The sequence below is a fragment of the Carcharodon carcharias genome, chromosome 10 (assembly GCF_017639515.1).
Source record: "Carcharodon carcharias isolate sCarCar2 chromosome 10, sCarCar2.pri, whole genome shotgun sequence".
In the NCBI taxonomy this organism is placed as follows: Eukaryota; Metazoa; Chordata; class Chondrichthyes; order Lamniformes; family Lamnidae; genus Carcharodon; species Carcharodon carcharias.
This window is the reverse complement of record NC_054476.1, coordinates 29,708,499-29,728,419: the sequence shown is the minus strand read 5'-3', so window position 1 is coordinate 29,728,419 and position 19,921 is coordinate 29,708,499.

The window sequence follows — 19,921 nt, the reverse complement described above, 5'->3', positions numbered from 1 at the left end:
ATCCCAGTGTCAATTGATGGTGTTCTTCAAATCAGATATTAAATTGCATAGAATATACTGAAACATGCTGTTTGGCCCAACAAGGCCTTGCTGGCAATTTTGCTCTATTCAAGCTTCCTCCCATCCCTCCTCATCTAAATCTATCAGCAAAACCCCCTATTTCTTTCTCACTCATATACCAATCTAATTCCCCTTAATTGCATTTATACTATTCAATTCAGTTGCTCACTGTGGTAGTGAGCTCCACATGCTCACCACACTTTTGGGTAAAGAATTTTCTTCTGAATTCACTATTTGATTTCTTGGTGACTATCTTATATTGATGGCCTTTAATTTTGCCCACAAATGGAAACACTCCCTCTGTCTACCCCGTCAAAGCCTTTCATAATTTTAAAGACCATTATTAGGCCACTTGTTAGCCTTCTCTTTTCAAGAGAAAAGAGATCCAGCTTGCTCATCCTTTCCTACTTGGTTTAACCTCGGAATTCTGATGTCATCCTACCAGATCTGTTTTTGTACCCTCCTCCCGTGCTTTGTTTGGACAGCAGAACTGTTCACAGCACTCCTCAAATGTGGGATAATAATAATTTGACGCAAGTTTAGCAGAACTTCTCGATTCTACCTGTTTAGAAATGAACCCCAGTGCTGTGTTTGCTTTTTGTTATAACTTTATTAACCTATGTGCCTGCTTTAGTTACAAGTGTATTTATACTCCGAGGTACCTTTGCTCTGCTACCCAATTTAGATTCATGGTTTCCAAATAATATGTGACCTCCTTACTTTTTTTCCCAAAATGCAAAACCCCACACTTCCTTGTGTTCAAATAAAACCTGACGTTATGCACTTACACCCAAATCACACAGCATCCCTTTCTTCAATGGTGAAGTTTCCAGATCAAAAGCATTTATGGACATAGCAAACACTGAAAATCTCATATGAGGGCCCAACTATTTTGAGCTTATTTCAACTCCCTCATGCTATTTATTTTCTTCTAAAACTACATTTTCCTTTCCATGCATGTTACTATTTGAAAAAAAAACAGCAAAGAATCCTCCAGGAGTCCTAGACAGGGTGCATTTCATAACCAATACCATGTATAAAAAATACAGCGGATTAATCACTGCTTGTGGGATCTTGCTGTGCACCAAATAGCTGCTGAATATGCAGCCAGTGCTATTGAAAGTAATTAATTGTGTGTGAAACATTTTGAAATGTTTCTGTGAGAGATAAGGCACAAGGTGACAAGCAGCTGCGCTTATAAACCGAGTTCCCTCTCATTATGTACTTCTGTCCTCCTGCAAAGACCAGATGTTGCTAACTGACTGCACTTTCTCTATATTATACAAAATAAGAGACAACAAGGAACATACTACAGTCAATAGGACTAGGCCAGTTCATGGTCTGCCATTAATCGTTCCAGCTTTTAATGTTGTTGTTCCTGGTATAATTTGTAACCACTGGATTGCAATTACTGCCTTATAACTTGCTACTTAATACAGGTATTTGTCTTCCTGTATGTTGTGTTATTATGTCTTGTGAGATGCATTACTCTCAGCTGCTGAAAAACGCAAGTGCAATTATCCAGAAAAAATGATCAGGGATATTTTCAGTCAAGTTGTGCCTTATTAGTTAATCAGAATTGTAACAATTTTACATTTTGGAAAAAAAAAGAAACTTTGAACAAAAACTCTTTTCCTTATTTTGATAGATTTAAGAGCCTCATGACCACCAAAGAAACTTAAAAACTTGAACCAATGTTGCAAATTTCAGACTTTCCCTGTTTTGCTGGAAGATATGTTGGCTTTGAAAAGCCATGTCTTTTATCTCCCCATTTGTCGGCAAAGCGCCAATAGTTAGACTTGGCTTGGAATCACCCCTTTTAATAGGTGCATATAGAAATCTAAAATGATCCATATTTAATGACTTAGTATTTTTGAGGACATTCAAAGGGTACAGACATGGTACTAATTGCAATGATCCACAATTATAATTGCTATTTCTTTGATATGGTGCCAAGGATGTAATAATTTTGTTTGGCTGTTACTACACACTAGAATCAAGCATTGCAGTGTATAGTGTCTAAGCAACTTCATTATGTCTGTTCTGATGCATCATGTTATATGGACATTTCAGAAGACCAGTGCAGCATTTGTGAAAAATATCTTTATCGAGCAGCACTTTTAGTATTGCTCATTTTGCTATCTACATTAATACAAGAAGCAGTTAGATCTGCAAAGCTTGCCTTGTATCAGGAGACAGGAGTGACATATTTAAGCCACATAAGGAAAGAAATGGAAGAACATGCATTTACAGAGAGCCATCCAGGGAACCCCAAAACACTTTACAGCTAATGAAGCATCGTCACTGCTGTAATATAAGAAACATGGAAGCCAATTTATAGATAGCAAGCTCCAACAAACAGCAATGAAGGAATGACCAGGTTTTCTGTTTTTTCTAGTGATGTTGGTGATGAAATAAATATTGGTAGGGCTTTGGGAAGACTCTCCTGCTCTTCTTCAAATCTTTTCTGTCCACCAGAGAGGGCTCAGTTTAATATCTCATCTGCAAGACTTTGTGGTTTAGCACGATGTTAAAGATACCATGCCACTATTTGAATAACAGTGAGAACATCACCAGTTGTGCTCTAACAACCAATATCATCTTACCATATTTTCAGAGATACCAAGAATTCTTTCATTAGTGCAACCTAATAAAGAGCATACAATTCAAAATGTTTCCTTTCTTTAGGGATGAAAAAACATGCTTCTGAAATATATATATTTTTACAGCTTAAAATAGTGTTGCAGAAGAATCAAAACATAAATCTAACTTTTTGAATGTAATATAACCATCCAATTAAAGATAATTATACTACATTACTTTGTTATACATATGAATATTATGATTTTAAAATTATAAATATTCAAAACCATTTTAATTTAGCTGCATATATGCTTAGAACATTCATAATTATGACAAGATTAAAATTGAATGTTTCTATTATTATAGAACCTGTGACTAGCTTCTGGTTCAGTTAACATAATATTTATACAGGATCTAATGATCACACAGCATAACAGGCATGTGCTTTCTTAAATGCCAGAATAGGTTGAGAGTTCATTATTGTTATAACAGGCATGAGGCTTCCTATTTACAGAAACTGGTCCAAACATCTACCATTGATGAAACTGTTCAATGTGAAACATGTCCTGCTTGATGGGTCACAGTTTTGTCTAGCTCCAGGAGCACAAGGAAATTGGTGTTTGTTTAACTACCAGGAAGCTTCATGTCAGTGTCATTAAACCTTTTACTGAGCGAATCAAACTGAGTAACAAAAGTATATGTGATAGTTCCGTCTGTATATAAAAATTAAACTCATATATAAAATAACCATTATAATATATAGTAGTCATATATAATCTTTAATCTATTGCATGCACCATGGTAGTAATAGACATGAACCCTAACAGTGATACTTTTAGTGCAATGACACAGAAAATTTCAACACAAGAAGTTAGCTGCTGTCTACTAAATAAATAAATTGTGCACACAACTGCTGAATTCTTCTCCATGCTTACATCTTTGCTCAGTACAGTACTCAGGCAGGCAGAACAGTAAGAGCTGTAGCCAAAAATCTGAACTAAAATAATTTGAAAAATTCAACTTAATTAAAAGTTATTGACCATTTTTTGCTTGTGCGTGGAATCCATACAATACAGCTCAGTAAAATAATCAAAGCATGGATGCAGTTAAGGAGAACTTAGGGAAAAAAGGAATAGAAAGGTATGTTGATTAGGTGAGGTGAAGTAAATAGAGTGAGAGAAGATTTGTATGGAGCACAAACGAGTATCTTTGTTGTAAATTCTACGTAATCCTATACAAAATGGAATCAAACTGTGCAGATAAATAAACAGACAGATAGAAGCACAAATAGTTGGAACAAAAAGTGGAATATAGCTGAAATTGTGATAGATACATAGTTTGTTTGCCAAGAAAGAAATAGCTGGTTTGTAAGTTCTTGTGCTACAATCCATGTAATCATTCATTAAGTAATTCAATCAAACAGGGACAACAGAAAGCATTTGACACCATTTTAGATTAAGTCAGTTTCTGTAACATTCTTTGTCCAGATGAAATTTACATTTAGAAGGCAACAAAAAAATGAGGTTATTGGGATTATGTTTAATGTTTGGATGCGGTTTTACATTTCAATTTATTCCTTGAATTGGGAGTTAATTGGAAATATTTTTTCTATTGTATATGAATTCATGATTTGGATCAGTAATGTTCATGATGTGCATATGGAATTTCCATTATCATATTTTCGTGGTGTATGTACCCCTTTTACTTTGTTTTGCAAGCTGCTAGCTGTGCTACTCAACAGCACACTAACCAAAGCAATGTAAGATCACATTCATTTGCAATGTACTTTGACTATCTATAATTCTTTTCATGAAGTTAAACATTTCTCTTTTGCTTTCTAAGATTTGTAGCCCCCTCAACTGAATATGTATGAGATAAAACCATGGAAGAGAGGATACAACTTGACATCAATCTTGACAGACATTTCTGCACTGGTTCCACATTATTTTTTATTCATTCATTCATTCATAGGATCTGGGCTTCGCTGGCTAGGCCAGCATTTATTGCCCATCCCTAATTGTCCTTGAGAAGGTGGTGGTGAGCTGCCTTCTTGAACCGCTGCTGTCCATGTGGTGTAGGTATATTCACAATGCCATTAGGGAGGGAGTTCCAGGATTTTGATCCAGCAACAGTGAAGGTATGCCAATATAGTTCCGAATCAGGGTGGTGTGTGACTTGGAGGAGAATTTGCAGGTGGTGATGTTCCCATGCATCTGTGGCCCTTGTCTTTTGAGTTGGTAGAGGTCATGGATTTGGAAGATGCTGTTTAAGGAGCTTTGATGACTTGCTGCAATGCACCTTGTAGATGGTACGCATTACTGCCACTCTGTATCGGTGGTGGAGGGAGTGAATGTTTAAGGTGGTGGATGGTGTGCCACTCAAGCCTCAAGCGGGCTGTTTTGTCCAGGTTGGAGTCAAACTTCTTGATTGTTTTTGGAGCTGTACTCATCCAGGCAAGTGGAGAGTATTCCATCACACTCCTGACTTTTGTCTTGTAGATGTTGGACAGATTTTGGGGAATCAGGAGGTGAGTTGCTCTCTGCAGAAGTCCCAGTCTCCGATCTGTTCTTGTAGCCACAGTATTTATATGGCCGTTCCAGTTCAGTTTCTGATCAACAGTACCACTATTTAAAAAGGGTGTGAGGGATAGGCCAGAAAATTATAGGCCGGTCAGTCTGTCTTTGGTGCTGGGCAAATTATTGGAAACAGTTCTGAGAGACAGGATTATCTAGCACTAGAAAGGCAAGGATTGTTCAGGGATAGTCTGTGTGTTTTTTTTTAGGGGAAGATAGTGTCTCACTAACTTAGTAGAATTTTTGAGGAAGTAACAAGGAGGATTGATGAGGGTAGTGCAGTGGATGTTGTCAACATGGATTTCAATAAGGCAATTGACAAGGTTCCACATGGCAGACTGGTCAGGAAAGTGAGATCTCATGGGATGCAGGGGAAGGTGGCAGGTTGGATCCAAAATTGGCTCAGCGACAGGAAACAAAGGGTAATAGTTGATGGATGTTTTTGCAAATGGAAAACAGCTTCCAATGGTGTTCCACAGGGTTCAGCATTGGACCTTTGCCATTTGTTGCATATATTAATGATTTCGATTTAAAGGTGGGAGGCATGATTGGGAAATTTGCAGATGACACAAAAATTGGCCATGTAGTTGATAGTGAAGGGCATAGCTGCTGACTCCAGAATGATATCAATGGTTTGGTTGAGTGGGTGGAGAAGTGGCAAATGGATTTCAATCCGGAAAAGTATGAGGTAATGCATTTGGGGAGGGCAAACAAAGCAAGGGAATGCTCAATAAATGGGAAGTTTTGATAGGGGCTGAGGAAGTGAGAGACCTTGGAGTGCATGTCCACAGGTCCTTGATGGTGGCAGGACAAGTGGACAAGGCGATCAAGAAAACATATGGAATGTTTTCCTTTATTGGGCGAGATATCGAATTATAAAAGCAGGGATGTAATGATGGAACTGTATAAAATGCTGGTTAGGCCACAGCTAGAATTTTGTGTTCAGTTCTGATCACCACATTACAGGAAGAACATATTTTCTCTGGAGAGAGTGAAGAGGAGATTTACAAGAATCTTGCCAGGACTTGAAAATTGCAGCTATGAGGAGGGCTTGGATAGGCTGGAGTTGTTTTCCTTAGAACAGAGGAGGCTGAGGGGTGACCTAATTGAGGTGTGCAAAATTATGAGGGACCTATATAGACTTGTTTCCCCTAGCTGAGGGGTCAATTACCAGGTGGCATAGATTTAAGGTGACTGGTAGAAGGATTAGAGGGAACATGAGGAAAAACTTTTTCACCCTGTGGGTCGTGGGCGTCTGGAGTTCACTGCCTAAGTTGTTGCTTGAGGCTAAAATGCCCAACTAATTTAAAAGGTACCTGGATCTGCATCTGAAGTGCTGTATCCTGCAAGGCTATGGACCAGATGGTGGAAAGTGGGATTAAAATAAGTGACTAGTTTCTTTATTCTCTTTTTGGCCGACGCAGACATGATGGGCTGAATGGCCTCTTTCTGCATCGTATTTTTTCTATGGTCCTATGGTTCTAACCCCAAGGATGTTGATAGTGGGGTATTCAGCGATGGTAATGCCATTGAAAGTCAAGGGGCGATGGTTAGATTCTATCTTGTTGGAGATGGTCATTGCCTGCCACTTGTGTGGCACGAATGTTACTTGCCACTTGTCAGCCCAAGCCTGGATATTGTCCAGGTCTTGCTGCATTTGGACATGGACTGCTTCAGTATCTGAGGAGTCGTGAATGGTGTTGAACATTGTGCAATCATCAGCGAACATCCCTACTCTGACGTTATGATGGAGGGTAGGTCGTTGATGAAGCGACTGAAGATGGCTGGGCCTAGGACACTTCACACACTGCATTGCATCCAAACTGTTCAACAGAAAATCTCAGGATCAAGAAGAAATTTATTCTGTAAAAGAGGATTTTTGCATCATTCCAAATGAGTCCTTAAGATTCCAAAAAATTCTGTATATCTTGATCATTGATCTTGTGTGGGATCTTTGAAACTATATCCAAAAAAAACAGACAGAAGGAAGCCTGCGGCAATGCTAAGTCTTCACCTGGAGCTATCTATTCTAATATTACTTTTTTTGCTTCTTTTCCCATATTTGTTTCATATTTAATATAGTCTTTGCCTCAATAACCATGTGCTCCCAAAATTTAGTAACTCCCTGTGCAAGTATCTCCTCAAATGTTCTCTTTCTTGTTGTAATGGCAATCCTGATATCCCCCCTTTATTTCAACCAGCAGACATAAATCTTCCCTCTTCAAAGTATTTCTTAATTTCAAAGCTTCAGTTAGATTCACCCTTAACTGTCTCTATTCTGTTGAGAATCCTACAATTTGGGGTACACTTTCTTTCATAGTTCATTTTCTCATTTTTCTGTATTGAACTACATCTGCCATCTATCAGCCTACTCTACTAACCTATGCCCACTGGCAATCTCTAACTTCCTTTCTCATCATTTCTCATCCTTTCCAATTTGCTATCATCATCCAGCTTCAATATCATTCTTCTTGAATACATATGCACAGAAAACAAAGCAAAAACCCATGTGCCACGCTGGTACCAACATACTGCCAGTTCAAAACCATCCATACACCTCTGCTCACTGCTTTTTGTCTCCTAGTTACACCTCGGTTTCTGCAGCTCCATTGCTTTTTATAATATCAGCCTAAATTTATAAGGGATATTATTGAATGGCATCTGCAAATTCCTATAATATACTGTCTCCCCATTCTTTATTCCGATATGTTCTATGATTGCCTTGAAAACTTCAATTAGTCATGTATGACCTGACTCATCAAATCTTTTTCTATTAGCCATGATTATGCTACAACTTGCTAACCTTTCACTAATTTCATCCAGTATTTTCAATTCTAAAATTTACACACAACTAGCCTGGAATTTCCTGCCTTATCCTTTTCCCCTTTCTCAAACAGTAATGTGATATTTGCCATCTTCCAGGCTCTTGACACAACTCACATTTGGAAATATTGGTTAGTCACTTTCTGAACTCCTCCATAATTTCCTTTAATATTCCGGAATGTACACCATCTGGGCCTACTGCCCATTTTATTTTCAGCCCTATTAACTGTTTTAATACCTTGGTAGGTATTCTTGCAGCTCCACTTTCACCATCCTCTGTAAAACAAAATGAAGCAGAATACTTATTCAGGATCTCTGCTATCCCTTTCTCCTCAAGTACAAGATGTTCCTTTGTCCCTAAGTGTTCTGTTCTTTGATTGCCCTTTCACTCCCTCAATGATTATTAAGTCCTTGTTGTTTTTCTTCATACTGAGCAGCAGTCTTTTTACATCCTCTGCTTTAATTATAATCTTATTGTTTTTGTCTTATTTTATATTTTTTATATTTATCATTGATTTCTTTTTTGTAACTCCACACATTTATGTCACTTATAAGTCTATTTTAGCTCAAATCTCTTTGGCACGTGCCCTTTACTTAAAGTCAAAATGTTATCCACCTGTACTTTATCTATCTCATATTTGAATATCTCCAACTGCTGATCTGTGTTTAATCTGCTATTTTTCCAATCAATTAATTTGTGTCAGATCCCTTTCCATTCCACGGAAATTAACTCATTTCCAGTCCAGCACCCTTACTGCTGACTCCTCCTCTTTTAACCATTTTCAGTGTGAAACTAATTTTGGCTATTGTCACTATTTCCTGAGTGTTCTTTTACCTTCAGGTCACTTAGTTGTCTGACTCTGTTGCCCTGTAGCACGCCTAACACTGCTTTCCCTTTTGTTGGGGCTGCAAAATACTAGTTAATGAAACAGCCCTGGATGAATTCTAAGAAACCCTCCTCGGGATGAGTTCCTGTTACACATACAAACTGCTTAAAAATGTTTGGAAGCAAATATATTCTTTTTGTCCAATCATAAAATTGGTCAACTGAGGAAGATGTTCCCCTCGGTGTTAGGGGAGAAAATTGGGAAATCCATACCATTAAAATAAATATAAGTTGTGGCAACAGCAAAGAAAGGAAAGGGAAGGGTTAATATAGATGGTCTTCAGTGGTTACTAGGCAACCCCGACTAGAGGGAGCTGCAGAGTTATTTTCTAGTCATTGAACAGGTTCATACTGAATTCAGTCGATATTAAGATGCCCCAGAAAGCTTTGTCTATTCTACTGAAGCTTTCCTCTCATTTGTGTTTTGGTGATGGTTTAATATATATAATATATATAGGCCGTGCAAAGAATGGAATATAATTGATTATCTGGGTGCTTTCAACATCTTTCAATTTACACCTGAAGCAATTGACTTCCAGTTAGGTGAACAAACTACATCTCTTGAATTTTAAAATAAACTATGACCTGCAAAACCAGAATGTCCTGTGAATATTTAAGCTGCTGGAGCGAGAGATGTTCGAGGACTTGACAGACAGTGATAGTGTACTGCTCAGAGAAAAAGTATGGAGTTTTATTTAAAGATCTCTCCAAAAATTGTTTAACTTATATTTTTGCCTTGTTATCTTCAACACTTTAAATTTTCATTGTAAAAAAAATTCAAAACTACCATACCATCTACATATCCCCAGCAGAGAAGCTGAGCAGATGACAACCACGAGGATTTCTGCTAATGCCACTCCATAACCAGGCACACCAGAGCAGTCCAGGTTGACTTGCCCTCAATTATCCCTCCCTGCAGGAAAAGGGCCTTAGCTCAGCTTGATGCTTTCTGCTGATGACCCAGCTCAGATTGAGCATCTCAACATGAGGGGAAATTGGAGGTGTGAATCAATGTCCTGCCATTCTGCGCCGCAATGCTGTCACCTTTCGATGAAGTTGCAGATGAATACGCTGGGATTGTCGGAAGGAACATCTTAATATGTCTAAGCACTTATGGGCAGCTCACAAACACAGAAAGACTTCAAAGAAGCAGACAGGCTGGGAGACACTGTAAACCTGAGGAGCTGAGGGTGCAAAAGACAGAGGGTCAACACAGGTAGAAATTTGAAATTATTAGCTGGTGTATACTGCCACAGAATCAATTTTATAATCATTAAGCTTACTTGAAACAAAGTTTGCAATAACACTTCAAATGATTTTTAGTATATTCTGATTCTTCCACTTAAGATCTTTATTGCACCTGATGTATTTTAACCAATATCGTATAAATACATTTTCACTTGTTGAAGGAGCATGTAGCATTGTTCAATATGTACACAACACCATTGTCGAGGGCTATAGGTTCAAATCACGCTCCCCACCCTCCCAATAAGTTGACAATCTCAAAGCAAAACCAAAGTGATTAACAGAGGTGAGGAGTTAAATCAAGAGAGAGTGAACATAAGATGCAAAGTTACCATAAGGCAGGGATAAGATATCTCTGAGTGATAACCTAGGTGCTAACCCTGGGAAGGGCTTTAATTTCTGAGTCAGAATGTCATGGGTTCACAGTACCACTCAAGAGGCTTCAGTACACAAACTAGGCTGACTCTCCATGCAGGACTGAGGGAATGCGGGGGAATGCTGCACTGTCAGAGATTCCGTCTTTCAGTTGAGATGTTGAATGTCGGCCCATGTTGCCCTTTCAAATGGACATAAAATGTCCCGCTTCAAAGAAGAACAGAGGGTCCATCCCAATGTCCTGAACCAATAATAGTGGCAGATTATCTGGTCATTTATCACATTACTCTTTGTGGGAGCTTGCTGTGCAGAAATTGGCTTCTGCTCTCTTTCATTACACTTCATAAGTACTTCATTGCCTCTAAAGCACTTTGGGATGTCCTGAGGTTGCAAAGGACACTATGTAAATACATATTATTTTCTTATCTCCTGGTAATGGATTGAAGAACAATATTGGTCAACACCTTGGGCAGTATTTAATGGAGGTGACGGGAGTTTCAGTTGCCAGCTGGAAAGCTGGTGAGAGCCCTGCATCTCCTCCTTTATGAAAGGCCCACCATATTAAGTGCCATTCAGGCACTTAACGGGACAATGGCAGGCTTTCCTCAGGTCAAAGGAGGTCTGCCTGCTGAGAGCTGCCAGCCAATCAGAGCCTGGCAGCTCAATTGAACTGCAATGCCACCGGGGAGGTGGTGGTTGCTGCTGGTACAACATGTTCTGTGGTCTTGAATTGTTGCTGGACCCCAGGCCACAGGCTAGTGATGGCGGGAGGGATTGGGAGTCGAGGGGGAGGGGGTTTGGCAGCAAGGCCAAAAGGGTGGCTCTCAGTGGGCCGTCCCTTCCCAGTGCCATGCTCCTCGGTACTGAATGCCTTTGAATGAGGGATCCCCCCCCTGCCCTGCCTGGGAGCACGTAACCAACCCAGGTTTGCTTGTCAGGTTCCCCACATGGCAAGTTCCCACCTGCCACTGGTGTGCCAGATGAGGCCATTAATTGGGCCTTAATTGCCCACTTAAGGACCTCAATTGGCAAAGAAGCATGAAGGCCATCCATGGGCCCTACCACATCCACAGTCTTGAACGGGGTAAAGGCGAGAAGGCGGTGGGATTCCTACCTGCCATCCATCTGAGAGGAAAGGCGGGAGCTTGGTTGAACATCTCATCTAAAGGAGGACACCTATGACAGTGCAACCTTGGAATTTCAGCTTATAGTCTCCGGACTGGGAGTTGAACTCACAGACTTCTGTCTCAAAGGCTATCACGGAGTCACAACTGGCAGGAAAGAAGAAAGATTCTTCGATTTAATCAGTGGCCCAGATTTTGTGATTAGCAACAAAGTAATGGCATCAGGCATTCAGTGCGTTTGCAGTTGCCGACAGACTTTAGTGGGCTTTTGTGTGACAATCTACAATCATTGAGAATTCAATGCTGCATGGTCCCTTTTCAAAGGATCTGGAACTTATGTGATCAAGATAAGCATTAGTGCAGGGCTTCCCAAACTGTGGGTAGTGACCCCCATTGGGGTAGAGAAACAAGATTTTGGGGTCATGAGCAGTCAACCAGTGGCTGCTTTGGAGCTTAGACTGAGTGTTAACAGCTACGAATCCCTTTTAAATCCTTGCGCTTTTTTCTAATGTTTGGCATGACCTAACGGACAGATCTTTAAATCTTGATTCCTGTTCCCAAAAAACTCTGAAATGGTAGGTGTTAAAAAGCCCTGCAGTTTAAACACCAAGCTCAACATAACTCCCCCATCACACCCACAAATCTACTCCTCCTTTGCTCTCATTAATCTCTCCTCCTTCACTCTCTCGGCCCCCCCACCCTGCTCTCAAAGTTCTAACTCTTTGGGATGCATTACCAATTAAATTGAAGAATTTTTACCGAAACACGCAAAACCTATGCCAGGAAGTGTCAGTCAGAACTTTAAATTCAAAGTGAAATCCATACAGAAATGAAAAATAAGTAACTAAAATAAAGAAGGTGAAAGAGAAATGGGATTATGAATGAGAGATAAAAGAGAAAGAAAATAAAAGTAAAATAAGAAATATTTTTTTCTTTTTGTTTAATCTCTAACAATAATTTAACATTAGAGGGAATGAGATCACACATTTGTATAAGTCAAATTTCAAGGCCTGGTTGGTTGTTTGGCAGTAATTAAGAATGATCAAAATGTTAAAAATTCACTTACTCTTGAATGAACAAGCCCTAACTTTATCTGATTAGTGGCTATCTAATTGGTAAGTACAGCAACTTCATGCCCTCCATGTCAGTTAATGCTGAAAATATTGGCAAGCTACTTGTTTGCAAAGTTTGTGGAGGAGCAGGAAAAATTGTACAGCAACTTCCTGATTTCAGCGTTGCTGTCTGTTTTACTCCAGCTCCACCATTATTCCTAACACAAAACCCAGGCCATTGTATATTCATGTAACAAAATGCACAACTGCACCAAAACATACATCAATTTAAAATGCTATAAAATAATAAAAATAAATTATGCTTTATGGAGTGGTGTTTTTACAAATGGAAACCAAACAATTGAACCAGGTTTATTTTTAATGCGATGGAAGTGGTCAAAGTATTTGGAAAGCCAAACTGATTATAGGCTCTCATAGTCAATCCTTACACGAACATCTAGCTTCTGCTAAAGATCCTCCTGCTGCTCTCTCCCTAACATTGCTCTCCTCTATGTCTGTCACTCCCGCTGGTTTTCACCGCCTCTGCTTTGCACTAGCCCCCCATCTTTCTCTAGCTCTCTTCTGGATTCCCTTAGCACATTCTGTCAGACAAATTTGGGCTGAATTTAGTCCAGAAGATGGACTTTCACTGGTGGGCCCAGGAACAGTGGGGTTCTCCAACGAGTGGGAAGGGGCCTGCCAACTGCAATTGTGTGGTGGCTGGCCAATTAGGGAAGTGACTAATGGGGCCTGTCTGATAACATGGTGGGTACGAGCTCTGTTGCTGTTCTCACTGATAATGTTGCCTCTGGTGCCTGCAGACACCTCCCTCAGCTGGTTGGCTCATGCTCCCAACATTGTGATCACCATTAAAAAATGAAGGCTGTGTTAAACTGTTCGTAGACATCATTAATCTTGTTCCATTCCAAAATGCTGCAAGATTACAGGGGTACTCATAATAAAATAATGGTAGGTGATGAAATTCTATAAGTCCAAATCCTGCTGCTCTTGGATAATTTTTGTGCTGTCATATATTTCACACAACCCAGGCTACAATGTCAAAGAATTCATGTCCTAGTGAGATTAAGTTGACAAAAGATGTTACTGGCTGCTGGCCCACTTTCTGAAATGTGCCCTCACATTGTTCCATCAGGCACCCTCTGTTGTAAAGTGGGTTCTTTAGATGTCTGAATAATGAGCTCTTAAGATCCGTATATTTAAACATGAGCCCCTTTATTTTTAACCTTTAACTATTTATAGTTCCCAGGTTACTGTCATGCACGCGTGCTGTTACCTCTATGCAGGCTGGTTCCAGAAAGTTTTCTCTGGACTGTACTCTCAGTCTATTACCATGTGACCCCATACATCATACCCAGGTCGGTGCTATTATCCAGTCCCACATTAACCCTTCGTTTGCCGAACACCTTTACTTTACAGTGGCATGCAGGCACATACAACATCCCCCTTTCTTCGCCAAAGAAAACTTTCCCCCTTCCAATGCAGTATTATGAAACAATCATTACTTTTACCCCCACCTCAAGTCTCTGACTTTACAAATTTGGAGGTCTCGAGGCTTGAGGAATGGTAGTAGCACTCTGTGTTTCCGGTACTTGGCTATCTCCATTTGATTTACTTTTTGTGTTCCTTCGAGTTGTGTTTCTCCTTATTAACAACTTGTCTTTGTTTGGACACTGTGAGTTTGCCCCGTTCCTTCCTAGAGTCAACTTGAGTTTTTGTTTTCTGTGGTGTCCACCATGTTTTTGCTGGATGTATACATTTCACTAATGGAACTTTCATTTCCACTTGTTTTGCAATCTCAGCCAAACATTTGTTTGCTATTTTATTTTCAAACCATTTTGCAAGCTTATGAATCTTTCCATTCAGCTCACTGTTTCTCAGTACCTCTGAGACATCAGGTGCTCTTTCTTCTTCTAGTTCCTTGTACTTCAGTGTTGGATTTACATTTTTTGATTTTATTTCTTTATTTTCTTTCTCTGTCTGGAACAGAACTTTGTTCCTGTTCTTCATTTGATTCCTCTGTCAGTCAGGTCTGTCTCCAGCGAAGTCTTAACTTGTTTCAATTCTGTAATTGTGCAATTCATGGCTTCATTATTCACTTGCAATTTGGAAAGTTCGATGGCTTTTCCTTTCAATGCCTCTTCTTTTCCATTCAACTACTTCTTCAGCTCTTCAGTCTGTTTCTTGTAGCTTTCAGCTTCCTCCAGGAACATAGAACATTGCTGAGTGTTCTCTGCCAACTGGTCCTTCAGTTTGTTCAGAGTGACATTGAATTCATTTTCCTTCTGTTTGTAATTTTCCAGAGGAATAAACTTTGTTCAAAGGAATTTTTGTAGTGTGTGAAGATCTGTCAACAAGTTTTCCTTTTCTTTGTGAAGCTCACTTGCTTCATCTTGAGCTTTCTTGTAATTCAGCCTTAGTCTCCTCGAGTTTTGTCTGCTGTGCTTCCATCCTGCTGGTTAAGAAGTCTTCATTTCTTCATGTTGCTGAATGGTTACACGTTTCTTTTGCATTTGATCATGAAAGGCAATCAACTCTTCTTTCAACTGTTTATTTTCTTGTTGACCTCTTGCCAGTTTTCAGTGTATTGTTTTGTTGCTATTGATAATTCCAACACAGCTTTTTCTAAAGTAATATTCAACATCCTTTGTAGCTCCTCATGTTTTTCCATGGCTACATATTGATTTTTCAAGGAGTCTTTCAGGGTCATACTTCTTTGCATGCCTTCCCTGCCTGCTGTTTTGCCTGGATGTACATCTGGTTGAGTTTCCCCAACTCCTGCTTTGATTTGACAACTGTGGAATTGAGGGTTGTTATCTCCTTCTGGAACCCTTGTGTCATCTCTGAAAGTTGTTCAGATCTTGAACAACTTGGTTCAGTGAAAACTTCAGCCTATCGTGCGTTTTCAAAGGTGTATGCTCAGCTTCAACCTTGTGCTTCAAATATTCCAGTTCTGCTCTGACGTGAACATTTTCCTGTACAACAGCTTCATTTACTTTTTGCACACTTTGCTTCTTTTGAGTTACCTCAAATAGCTTTCCCTCATTCATAGCCATATGCTCACTCTGCATTGCCATTTGTCTCCCTTGCTCTGGGGTCTTTTGGCTCCCTCTCCCTGGGTTTTTCTGTCGCCCTCTCTCTGGGGTCTTTTGTTGCCCTCAATGCTTTATTGGGAGTTGCCATCTCTCTGGGGTCTCTTGTTGCTGTTGCCCTTGGCGCTTTATTGGGCGTTGCCCTCTCTCTGAGGTCTCTCGTTACTGTCAGTGCTTTATTGGTGGTGTGCTAGACGTTTTTCTAGGGTTTATGTTCTCCAGAACTTGGAGTTTAAAATATCTGCCAAAGCCTTTTAATATCTCACAAAATGTTGTTGAACATTGTCTTTACATTGGCTGTGGAGTACCTCACCAGCAAAGGAACCAAAGATGAATAAAAACTTATCAACTTGTACTTCTTCTGATTTCTTACTTAATCCTGCAAGTCTCCTGTTAACTAAAAATGGTCTTCTCCAAGAATCTCATTCTTGGGTCTGGTTTAACCCTTACCAAAGCAAGAATGCATCTGACTCTTCTAATTTGCTGTTCATGGCTATTTGTTTTTTCTTGTAGCTACAGCTTTAAATTTCATTATCCCTTTAAGACTGTCAGTGCAGTAAACCTTTGTTTCACTTCAGGCAGTCTGCAGACCTCAGTTCTGTCACCGTGATTTCCCTGTGCCTTTCTGAATTTGGCGGTCTCCCCGGCGATTGTGGAAGCTTTTTTTCAAAAGACTTTTAAACTTGCAGCACTTTCTTCTCATTTTTTCTCCTTTTTGAACTCTGCAGGTCCTTTTGTGTTGACCTTTGGGGGTTGTTGGCAACTTGCTGGTTTTCTCCCACTAATTTTACCGTGCTTTTCAGGATACCCATGATCCTGGGCCTTCTTTCAATTTTTTTTTAAAAGAACATACTGCAGCAATACTTTTCTGGCTGATTCTTCCTTTTTTAAAATTCTGCAAGTCTCTTTGAGCTTTGCGCTTTGAGAGTTTCAGCGGGTGCACACTTTTTTGAAAGCCACGAGCTGTCAACTCTGCAGGTTTTGTTTTTTCTTTGTCCTCTTAGTGCCGTTTGTTGTTAACTCTTGAGAACAGCAGCAATTCTTTTTTATTGATGAAGAAAGAGTCATGTTGAAGCTTTTTGCCTTGCACCCATCAGGACATTTCCCAAGAATACCAGTATAAGGGGAATTTATTCAGTATGTGAACAGAGTGCTGATTGGTTGGAAAATGGCATTGCCATGGAAATGCACCAGTGATGGTGACTGACAGTTAACTGCCAAGCATTGTTTGAAATTTAAACCAGACAGCTTGACCCTGATTGGTCAAGGCATTGCCCTGAGGAATGAGTCAGTGAATGGCTGTCACTTATTTTGTATAGCTGAAACAGTGGCAATGTGTGTACATGCTCTTTTTGTCTGCAAAGAACAGGGTGTATTAATGTATGTAGCTTCCAGTATGTGCAAATGCGCCACATTGCGAGCCTAACTGACAACATTAAATTGATTGTCAGCGTAAGTCTTGGCACACTGAGGGTTATGTAGCAAATGTTGCACATTTGGGGAATCATATCTAATGTTGGACACTGTGTTTTGAGATTTTCAAACAGAGGCTGATTGGGTACGGTCTGTACCCTGCCTGTCGCGAACAGCAGCTCAGGCAAGCTGTTTGAAACGATCTGCCAGTCTTTGGGACATATAGCCTACATACCTAGCATCATACTGGCACTGAAATTCATATCCCACATTACTCATTTGTATGATACGCAGAACGTCTTTTTAGCTTGATGGCAGCAAGGTGTTAGTGGCGAATACCACTCATGTTGCTACTGCAAAGTAGCAGCGTGAAACAGCTAGCTTCGCTTGTTGCTCACTCGCACAGTTGAGTTCAGTTTTAATAACACCATATTTGCCCAAATAGATGGTTTTGCCATGGGATCCCTCTAGGCCTAGCTCTCGCAAACATCTTTGTTGGATTCCATGAGAAAGATGTCTATGATGGAATGACACCTAACCTCCTACCACTTGCCTATTTCCAATATGTGGATAATATGCTTGCTAAATTTAAATCCGCAGCTGCATATAACAATTTCCTTACATGTCTTAATGGGTGGAAACACCATTTGCCATCCAATCAGCACTCTCTTCACATACAGTATAAATTGTTGTTTTCCCCTCATATTGGTATTCTTGTGACGTGTTCTGATAAGTGCAAGACAAAAACCTTAGACATCTCTTTTATCAGCAAAACTCAAGTTATGTACTACCAAAGGATTAATAGCAATTTTTTTTGGTCATTACTGAAAGTCTTTATTTTTCCCGACTGAAAGGGGTTCTCAGTCTCTTAAACTCTGCAGGTTTTTCCCTTTTTGTTGCTGTGCCCTGCAGGTTTATCTCTTGACTCTGTCAGCTAATTTTTTTTTAACTTCAGTGCAGTATGAATACCACTGATGCAACCTGCTGAGCCCTGGGACTGCCATCTATTCTATAATGTAAGTACAGCTTCTTTATTTATAACGTTACTTATCATCTCATAAACTGACCAGGCTCTTTGACTCTGTGTTACTCAGGATCTTGCAATTGTTGTAGTTTTGTGTACCATCTTGTGATCTAACTAAGTGTCTTAACTCAGTGTCACACAGGGTCTCACCAGTCTTGTATCATTTTTATTTGCTCTGTGCCACTCAGGAATCTTGCAATGGGCTTCCACTCACCCTGGTGGAATCCTCAACTTCTAATTCTGTAGTGAAGCTTCTTCAACTGTTTCTTCAAGTTTCCTCTTAGGTGCACATCTCTCTATTTCAGCTTCAGTCAATCTCCTATCCATGCCAATATGCTACCCCCAATGCAATGAGCTTCTATCTTCCACAATAACCTTTGATAAGGAATCTTATCTTTTGTTGAGGAACATTACCTTAGTTTTACCTTGGGATACTGTTCTGGGTTCATTGCTTAAAATGCCACTGTTTATATCATTTCTGATGTAATGTCTTTTAGAAGTGACTACCGCTGCCAACCATGTTGCAATATGGGTTCTTTAAGGTGGCTGAATGATGAGATCTAGAGACTTGTATCTTTAAATGTGAACCCTTTTTTGTTAACCTTTAACTAATTACAGATCCCAGATTACTGTCATGCATGGTGCTGTTGCCTTCATTCAGACTGATTCCAGAGTGTTCTTTCTCTCAGTCTATTACCATGTGATTTTATACATCATGCCATGGGCAGTGCTATTCTCCAGTCCCACATCAACTCTTGCTCTGCCAAACACCTTTACATTATAGCAGCATGCAGGTACATAAAATATCATAAAACAACCTCCATCACCCATCCCTTCCGCGACTGGTGCCTCTCAGATAATACCCACCAAATCCCCATCTCCTGCCCCCAACTGCAGTCTCTCAGCCTGTTCCATCAGCCACCACCACCCACACCCCACCCCCTACTGGTGCCTCTCAGACTTTTCCATCAGCCTCCCCCCGCCGATTATGCTTCTCAGTTCTTTGGAGAAGTAACAGTCGCTGTGGATAAAGGGGAACTGGTGGATGTACTGTACTTAGATTTTCAGAATGCTTTTGAGAAGGTTCCTAATCAAAGGTTATTGTGGAAAATAGAAGCTCATGGTGTATTGGGTAACATATTGGCATGGATAGAAGGTTGGCTATCTAACAGGAAACAGAGTAGGCACAAATGGGTCATTTTCTGATTGGCAGGAAGTGATGGGTGGTGTACCACAGGGATCAGTACAGGGGTCTCATCTCTTTACAAGTTATATAAATGATTTGGATGAAGGGCATGATGGTATGCTTGCTAAATTTGCTGATAGCACATAGATAGCAAGGATAGTAAGATGTGAAAAGGACATAAGGAGGCTAAAAAAAGATATAGATAGGTTAGGTGATGAGCAAAAACCTGGAAAATGGAGTATAATGTGGGAAAATGTGAGGTTGTCCATTTTGGTAGGACGAATAAAAACGAGGCATATTATCTAAATGGGTAGAGATGGTAGAGCTCTGAGATGCAGAGGGATCTAGGTGTCCTAGTGCGTGAATCACAAAAGGTTAGTATGCAGGTACAGCAAGTAAGTAGTAAAGCTAATAGAATGTTTCATTTATTGCAAGAGGAATTGAACACAAGAGTAGGGAGGTCATGC